A 10,438-nucleotide genomic window follows, 5' to 3' on the forward strand; every position below is an offset into this window, starting at 1 on the left:
ATAGAGAATCACGTGCTCTTCCAGTTACTAAATGAGGAATTCCAGTTTATTCAGTAGTCGGGATCACATTCCATAAGTTATGAACTCCAAATTGAGGTCATGCAGCTCATGACTCATGTACTCACACTTGATAGTGCGCTCAGTTCCCATAACTCATGCTACACGCCAAATGATTAGAGAGATTCAGCTTATAGATAGGTATACTTTTAATTCAGATCACTTTGATGAATCACTGATGTTGATTTGTTGTTCCTCAGGCCTCAGTTAAGTGTCAAGTCTCGTATAATATTTTTCCATGCTTCAAGGTTTTATGTTCTAACCTTTAGTGACTCCTCCTTATGTAATTATAGTGGCAATGAGTAAATGCTTCTTGTTGATAAAAGATCATTATATGATTGTTTTGGATAAAGCCATAAGTGTGAAGTAAGATTTGGGGCCAAGTCTTTGATACATGTGATGGTTAGTGAAAATTTGTGTATGTATGTTCTTGGGGTAGCGCGTGGGAGTTATATTGATAGTGGTTTAGGGAATGTGTGAAGTATGTCTTTATGGGTGTTTGCCTTGAAGTTCATATGTGGTTAGAAAGATAGGCTTGAATGACATGTTAGGATTTACGTGGAGGAACGCAATATGTGCTAGTGAATCCATATAAGAGATTAGAGTTAGTCATTGAAGTGGTAAGGCACGATATGCGTAGGGTGGGAACTTTAAAAAGATATAGAAGGTTGAATCATATGGTTTTGACTAGTATCGTAGTGTGGCATGTTGTATTTTGTTAATTGGAGTTAGGCTTGATCATGGTAAGAGGATTTAAGCTACTATAGACATTAGTAGAAAGATTTATAAATGCCCATATGAGAATAATAAGTTGAATCAAATGAGTGTGGTATTTAAGGAGAATAGTATAATTAAGGGATATTCGAGAAGTGTTCTAAGCATGAAAGTAAGAAGTTATATTGCCTAAGGCCTGGTAATTCTATCCTAGTTTATGAGTTATATATCTATATTCCATGCTATAAAGTAGGGTCATTGTTGTGATTTCTTAGTTGGATGTCTCGTGTAAATCATGCCCAAGATTCTTTTCTCCCTAATGCTACTAGAACTTCTATAGAAAAAGTGTTGAAGAGATACTCAATCTAAGTATCAGGATCTAGCATAATTCAGTCTGTATAGCCAGTAATTCAGTTTAACAGTCAGATAGATAAGTTACGATGGTTTTTCACCTTTTCACTCGGTCCTACTATCCAAAGTCTCAGGCGTATGACCATACCAAGAGATAATCTAATCCATCCAAGTAAATTGTGAATTCAGTTCATTCCAAGCATCATGTTTTAGATTCAGCTATTTAGTCATGACTCTGTTCATAAGAGTTCAACGCATAATCTCAAATTTTCTCAAGTATTGTAGGTCAGACAGTGTAATACCCTGATACGATCTAAGTCCAGTTGTTTCATGATTCATACTTGCATAAGTTATCACTTCTCAATTCAATATGTATGATTTGATCATGAAGACTTCGAGGGAATCCTAAACTCTCAACATGAATCAGCTCCTTAAAGTAGCTAAAGACAAGTCAGCTCAGAATTCAGTTTCATGATAGAAGTTTAAATGTTTCAGCTCGGCTATATCCTTTCTTGGAAGACATATCATGTCTATGTTATTCCATACCTTAAAGAATTCAATATTCCTACCCATCATTCTGAGACGAATGATCCCAAGGGGGAGAAAATGTAACATCCCGCATTTTAGGCTAGAGCAAAAACCATCATTTCTAAGCATAGATGATCCAAAATCCATAAATCCTATGCAAATTAGGCATGTTAATCAATTATGTAGTGTTTGAACCTATTTAAGCATGAACTGAGATCATAGAGCTCCCCTAACTTAGGGACGAGTTGAAAGCTTTCCTATCGTTCGAGTTTGAGTGAGCATCGAAACTTGGGTCAATTTTAATCAATCATAAATCTTTGTATATAACTAATTGTAAGGCCTACTATATATCAAATGAAAGATCTTTGAATTAGCTTTCGAACGATATCAATTTTCCAACATCCGATACCCGACCAAAAAGTTATGACCATTTTTGTGAGTGAGATAGTAGCATCATGCGATAAGCGTGCGACGCATGCTCTGTCGTACCCACCCAATTTCCAGGTTTTGTTTTCGCATTTTTAAGGGCAAAAGTGGTATTTTCCACCCCCTATTCAGCCATAACACGGGATTAAATCCCATAAACACAATAATAACATTATTTTCTCTCAAAATCACCAAGAACACTCTTTAGCGTTTCAACCCAAAAATCAACATATCTCAAGATTTAACCATAACTTTTCCTTAATTCTTCAAGAATTGAAATCCCCATTGCGAGGGCTACAAGAAGCACCCATCAATCGTACGTATAGCATACCTAAAGAGAGAGTTCATTCAAAAGCTTCTAATTTAAGGTACGTGGGTTTTCCTAAAATCTCATGGGCATAGAAACCTTCTTTTAATTATGCAAAGGGTTTAGAAATCATGATTTTAAGAAAAGGGTTTTGAATTTATGAATATATTCCTGTTTTAGAAGCCTTGATGATATTGTTTTGGTCTTTAGGCCTTCCCCTAAATTGATTTGAAATTATATATATATGTAATCATGTGTTTTAAGGTTGATGATTGAATTGAGAGCATAACTCATGAAAAATCCCTCTCTTACTATGATTTTCTTTACTTATGATATGCTATGAATTGTTTTGAATGCATCTTTAAAAGCATGATATGAAATGTCTTGAGTAATGTTATATTTGGATTATGATTATGATTTCAAAAGAGAGGGTTGTTTATGTTGATGAATGTTGAACATAATTATATAATGGAAAGAGTTGCATGGTTTGTTAAAGGTTACATGACCACCACATGTTTATTGAAAGAATGAGAATTTTTCATAGTTTTTGGAACATGAAATCTCTTATACTATTTGCATGTTTGGGTGGTCTGAATTGAGTTTTAATGAAAGAATCATGCATGGTACAATATGGCTCCGAAATAGGACTTACAAGTCTTGGTGTGACGACACCAACTCAGATAATGCCATGTTAATTCAGAACAGAGTAGAATGCATGTTTGAAATTAGATTTTCAGATTTTGAAACTAGAATGATGCATGTTTCAGAACAGACTAAAATTGGGCATAAAGAGAGATTAGGTGGTTCTCCAAAAAAGGCACGAGTTTAGATAACTCATTTCCAAAACCGTGATTTACCAATTCGGGTATATTATTATACGTTGGCCTCGTGCCCTGTGGCGTATCAGAGTCAGACACTTCAATCCTTGCGGCACACTTGGGTTGGAGGATTCCCTGCCGAGTCAATGGCAGATTTCATATTTCCCATGGAATATCAGACTTGTAGGGGAGTGCCACCTAACTCAGAAGTAATACAAAAATCAAAGACTGCAATGACAGAAAGGTTTTATGATTATCAAAGATGCCCATGTGTTTTTGAATTTATATCATATATGATGTTTTATTACTAGCTCTTAACTATTTTATTTATATAAAAGTTTTATTTTAGATTTCTCTGCATACCAGTACAATTGTATTGACCCCCTACCTCCTAGGCTCTAAAGCTCAGTTCAGAAGTCCTGCTAAGTCGTAGAGTTTTCAGGCAGCAGTGATCTGTGCAATTGGTGGGCCTTCTTTATTCTAGAAGGTCTATGTTTTTCAGATTATGTTAATTATTTTGGTTTAGGTCCACTGGGGGCCTTGTCCCAGTTTCAGACAGTTGTTATTTTCAGATGTAGTAGAGATTTCGCAGACTGGTTCAGACAATGTCTAGCTGTTGTTGGGCTTTACTTTCTATATTATAAATTGAGTTAAGATTCATGACCATGATTTCGTCCATTATGTATTTTCTGAATTTCCTATTTGTATATGAATGGTGTATATGGTTACAAGTTAGAAGGGCTCTCGGGCCTTCATGGTTTTGGTTTGGGTCGTGACATTGGCAGAGTAGGTCAGTAAAATAAAAACATATCTTAATAATAGTATTACCAATAAGTAGATAATGTGTATTATAAATGTTTCAAAGGAACGTCATTCGAAAGTTCAAACACAAAAGACAGTGGGCCCTCTGTAGTGACAAATTGGTCGTGGGATTTTTACTTCCCTTCCAATTTGAAATTATTGTTGTTGTGGGACTTTACTCTGACATCTAATTCACTATCAACAATAGCAAGACTGCCCAACCTTGAAATGTTGGTCCTTATGAGAACAGTCATTTCGGTGGAAGAATGGAACATTGGGGAGGAAGACTGTCACGACCCTAGCCGGGACGAGCATCCTGAACCATAGTGATTTGGAAGCTCTTCTACATCTGGTAATCATGCATCATACTCGAATAACAAAAAAAATGTGGAAATATAATAAACGAAATCATGGTCAAAATCAGAAATCTGTTTAACAATACGGAAATAAGTTCATCAATATTTAGACAACGTCTTTATCCGTCTGTGAAATCTCTCTACTAAATATGACATCAATAAAACTGTCTGAATCTGGGAAAAGGCCCCCAGTGGACCTAAACCAAAATAAATAACCAATGTCTGAAAAGAAAATATGCCTTCCGAAATAAAGAAGGCTCACCACTGCACTCTTCACTTTTGTCCAGATAACTCTATGGCTTTGTGGGGACCTTTAGACTAAGCCTCAGACCCTGAAATATAGGGGGTCAATACAATTGTACTGGTACATATAGTAATCCAAAATAATCAATTTTATATGTATAAAATATAGGTGATAGCAAGTCATAAGAATATCATGCATGCATAGTTTAAAATCTCATGGGCCATCTCAAAATCTCAAAACAGTCTTGTCAATGCAATGCTATACTTTGTATTACTTTTGAGCTAGGTGGGGTACCCTACATATCTGCTACCCCAGAGGCTATATGGGATCCGCCCTTAACTCTGAGACCAAGCCCCCAACCCAAGTTTGCCGCAAGGGTTGGAGTATGAGAATCTGCAATGCCACAGGGCCGTCACCAACATATAATAATAATAATAATATGCCCATGTTGACAAAGCACAGTTTCGGGCAATGAGTTTTTGGGCTCATGCTTTTTTCGGGTAACCACTTAACATCTCGTAAGCCTATTTTTAGTATGTTCTAAACATGCATCTGTCTATGTTCTAAATCTTAAAATCTGAGATGAAATCTGTATCTTTAATCTGTTCTAAATCTTCTATGGTATTATCTGAATCTGGTATCGTCATACCAAGAATTTTAAGTTGTATATCTAAGCCATAAAGTATCATGATAAAATCATTTCATTCGAAACAGCAATGTTGGACTACCAAATCACATCAAATAGTGCAAGAGGATTCGTATAGTGAAATTCATGAAAATAGAGTTAAAGATCCTCAATTCAATTCACAAACACCTGGTGGTCAATTATCTTGCAACAATTCATGAAATTTTCTTAATAACCATCTTTAACCTTTAACACCAAGTAAAACACCCTCTCTTTGATTCAAATCCATAATCAAGTCATAAGCAAAATCAAGACATTTATAATATGATTTCAACAATACATTTTGAATAAATCAAATCTTACGAGAACAAGATGCTTGTAAACAAGTGAGGGATTTCTAATAGATCATGCTCTCAATTCTTCATTCAAAATCATCAATGCATACATATATATATATATATACTTGAAACATGATTATAAATCAAGGTTAGGGGAAAGGCCTCAAGACCAAATCAGGTATACCATTAAAGCATTCATAAAGAAAAGTTGTAATGTAAATTCCAAAATCCCTTTGTAAAATTCTCGATTTCTAAACTTCAAATCATAATCAAAGTGTTTTCAACTGGCCTATATAGTTTTAGGAAAACCCCACGTACCTTAGATTAATTAGTTTAAAGAGAAGAACTCAAATCTTGATTCGTTCCTCGAAAATATTGAACTTAGAGGATGGTTCTTGATTCCTTTTTCTTGGGAAAAAAATCCTAATTTTGATGTTATGGATGAATGAGGAGTTATGCCCTTTGATTTGATGTAATTAGGTGTTAAAAGGGGTGGAAAAGACCAGAAAAATCCCTTTAAAAATGACTTTAGATCGCTAAACGAAGGTGCGGGATGGTTTAAGCAATGAACCGTCACCCCAGGGACAGACCGTCCCTCAAATCCATCGCATTTTGGCCAGATGGTCCATCGCTGGCACGACGGTCCGTCGGCCTTCCTGTCGCACTTTGGCAGTTCGGATAGCTCACTGTAAAATGGTCATAAATTTTTACCCCGATATTGGATTTATAAAAAATTAGTGGCATTAGAAAGAGGACTCAAAGATCTTTCATTTGATATATAGTAGGACCTCTAATTAAATATATACATAAAGTTATGGTCTTTTGAAGTTGACCCAAGTTTAAACGCTCAACAAAACTCAATCGATAGGAAGACTTTCAACTCATCATTGAGTTAAGGGACTTATATGATCATAATTCATGCTCAACTAGATTTCCACACTATATAGTTGATTAACACACTATGTTCACATTGGATTTATGGCTTTTGGATCATTTACGCGTAGAAATAACGGTTTTACGTCGTATCCCAAAATATGGGGTGTTACAAAGACACCATTGAGAATCTCAAATATTTGAAGTTGAATGAAGTGACTTTCGCTAAGTGGGAGTTTGGAGAGGAATTTCCCGTGATTTAGAAATTAGCACTGTGGGAATTGTTGGGAAATTTGTTCGATGAACACAAACAAAAATATGAAGAAGAATACAAAGATGAAGACTTGACAATATGAACATTGAATACAAAAGTATGAAACACGTACGAAACTCTTTCCTAAAAATGATATTTACTCCCTCTCCCCTGCGAGATTGCTATGGGATTTAATGGAAATAGTTTAAGTGGATTTGATAAGCCTTTGAATTTCTGCACCATGTAAATAGTGAAGAAATTCAATTGGAAAGTAAGAAATCTAAAACTTGATCTTTTGTGGGGAAGAAAAGTTTATTTTCAGAAAGTTAAGAAGAAAGAAAAAATGTTCTTGCAAAACAACACTCGAAGAGTTTAAATAGTTAAACTTTGAACCAACACACCTTTTTATAAGTGACACACCCATTCAGTAAAAGACATATCCTTTAAGAAGAGACACACCTTTTCAACAAAAGGCATATCCTTTCAATAAGACTCGCACTCTTTCAATAAGAGACACACCCTTTTAATAAAAGACACATCTTTTCATCAAAATATTAATTATTTATTTAAACAATTACAAACAGGAATATTATATGCTGTCACACCCCTTTTTTAACTCTGAAAGAATATATTTAAAGTTCGAAAAGGGTTTTTATTGTTATGTGACAAAAGGTGAAAAATTGTTTCGAAAAAAAGGATTATTTATATTCAAAACTCAGAGTCGCCACTTGGCATAAATCGGGTGTGCCAAGTCACCCGTTGATATCCTTTTTCAAAAATGATTTTGACTCTGTAACACTGATCCGCGAATAGAGATTTTGGCTAAGGAATTCTATTGACTGAGGGGAAGGTGTTAGGCACCCCTCGATCCCGTGGTTCGAACACGGTCGCTTGGTGGAGTTTATCGGCCAATTTGACATCACAGATGTATAAACCACACAAAACATGTAAAACAATCAATCAAACATATGAAACCAAATGAATTCAAAATATAGTGTTCAACCCAATTATACAGTCCCAAAATAAATAAAAATGCGAAACGTAAATCCTATTCTAACTTAGACTAGTCCTATACTATGCTCTTACCCGACACCTTGGGCCTTCATCACGATAATCCTCCACCAATATAATATGTTGGGGCATTCCCCTGTGAATAGATACAATGAACTTAGGGGCATTCTCCGACTAAATGAATACATTTTTTCAAATGCGAGAAAGACAAACCATTCAGAAAACTTTCAAACATTCAAATAGAACCATGAGTCCTAAACTTTGCCTACCCGAAACCTATGATTAGCCTACCAATTCTCAGTCTAAACATAATACTATCAACTTTCAAACAATATTCATACTTATTCTGAATTTAAACAAAACAACAATCCAACATTAATCTAAACTCGTTCTTTTTATCAATTTCCTGATCCAACCCCACATTTCTTTTCAAACACCAAATTCCAAGAACTCAAGATAACTATTTCAACAATCCACAACCATCTATTCAACAAAACTCAACAACAAATCAACGTCATCCACATTCAGTCACAACTAATGCAAATCAAATGCATATAATGAAGTAAAATGAGAAGAGATAGAGTTGGACCTTTTTTCAATTGATTTTCTTTATGATAATAAGGAATTAAAGAAGTCCGAATTCGAACCCCCGACCAGAAAATCCTTGACGATGAACCAAAATCCAACAAATCCAACTCGGTATCAGTAGTCGAAGCTCGAAACGGAAAAATAAAAAAGAATACCAAATTCTGTCTCTCCCCATTTTCAGCTTTCTCTGATCAGTTCTCCCTCTCGATCTCATACTCCCGATCTATCCTCTATGTATGTATAGCCAATGAGAATAAAAGGAATAAGAAAGTGGCTTTACCTCATCTCCAAAGAAGAAGAAACCAGTAAATGGTGTCCTCCCCCCTTTGTTCCTATTTCTGCTCACTAATTTGTATCCCCTCCCTCGCTTCACTATATGTGTATATGAGATTAATGGTCAGGTGAGAGTATCTTGGGGAGGATGTTGTTAATCGAAGAATGGTGAGTGTGTCTTGTGAGTGAAGGTCAGTGAGAATTGTGGAGAAGATGATGGATGATCTCTTTTTTTTCTTGTGTGAATGAATTTTTGGTATGGTTTTTCTATGTGAGAATGTGATTATGATGATGATGTGTGTATATATGTATTTCATCCCCTCAAAACAAAATGGTTCCTTGTGGGATTTCCTGGAAGTTTCCTAGTGGGGCCCCTTTCTAATGTTTATCCCTTTTTGCCATTGTGGACAAGAAATATGAGGGGGAAGGGGTCACGTGGGTATGGGGTGTTGGGGGTAGGGGTATGGGTAATGTGTCTTCTTTTAATTGAAAGGGTTGTTAGGATATTAAAAAGAATAAAAGTTTGTTAGGGATTTTGTTGAGAGTTATTTTTTTGTATTTTTGTGGGATATAATTACATGGGTGAGGGTACATGGTAGGATAAGGTAAAAATAGGTAAAATGATATTGGGGAGGGACGAAATTACGTGTGTACATCATGCCTCCTTTGAATGTAAACACGCAGTGTTTTCAGACAATGAATTAAACAACGAGACCGAATTTTGTCCCGATCATTATTCAAAGAGAGGAATAAAAGAAAGAAAGACAACCGAATCCTTCTGGACACCTTACCTACCAAGTCATGAGGAAGTCAAGTGACAGGTGTTTCAAAGAATTGGAAAGAGATGGACTATACCGAGTTGGAGAGTCGAGTGAGGTTCCATCGAGATTTTGGTATGCGGCTCTGTCAATACAAAAAAATGAAGATTACAAGTTAAAACATAAATAAAATTACAAAAATCCTATCTATACAGCTTCTATTGGACTCTTGACTCGGTACTTCATCACCCTATTCTTTAGGCGGGCTCCTGATTTGCAATTTCTTCAACTTGTTATCTGACTTTCAATTGTTTCACCTCATTGGTTAACTTTCAATTTCCTCACCCTATTCTTCAGGCGGGCTCCTGACTTGCTATTTTTCAATCTGCTAACTTTCAACTTTTCACGTCGTTGCTTTGTTTTTAACGTCCTGAACAAAAGTAAAATACCATTTTCCAAGAAGGTCCCGAAAAGAAAGTAAAATTCCATTTTTTCACGAGGGTCCTGAACCTAAACTAAATTCCCATTTTAAAGCAAGGTCCCGAACATAAAGTAAAATCCTATTTTTCTTAAGGGTCCTGAACAGAAAGCAAAATCCCATTTTCCAGGAGGATCCTGAACAGAAAGTAAATTCCCATTTTTTAGGAGGGTCCTAAACAGAAAGTAAAATCCCATTTTCAAGGAGGGTCCTGAACAGAAAGTAAAGTCCCATTTTTTAGGAGGGTCATGAACCTAAAGTAAATTCCAATTTTTTAGGTGGGTCTTGAACAAAAAGTAAACTCCCATTTTTCAGGAGGGTCCAGAACAGAAAGTAAAATCTCATTTTTTAGGAGGGTCCTGAACCTAAAGTAAATTCTCATTTTCCAGTAGGGTCCTGAACATAAAGTAAAATGCCATTTTTCAAGAGGGTCCTGAACATAAAGTAAATCCATAAAGTAAATCCTATTTTTCAGGAGAGTCCTGAACAGAAAGTAAAGTCCCATTTTTAAGGAGGGTCCTGAACAGAAAGTAAATCCCATTTTTTAGGCGGGTCCTGAACAGAAAGTAAAATCCTATTTTTCAGTAGGGTTCTGAACAGAACATAAAGTCCCATTTTTCTGGAGGGTCCTGAACCTAA

Source organism: Capsicum annuum, chromosome 6 (genome assembly GCF_002878395.1).
Source record: "Capsicum annuum cultivar UCD-10X-F1 chromosome 6, UCD10Xv1.1, whole genome shotgun sequence".
Taxonomy (NCBI): Eukaryota; Viridiplantae; Streptophyta; class Magnoliopsida; order Solanales; family Solanaceae; genus Capsicum; species Capsicum annuum.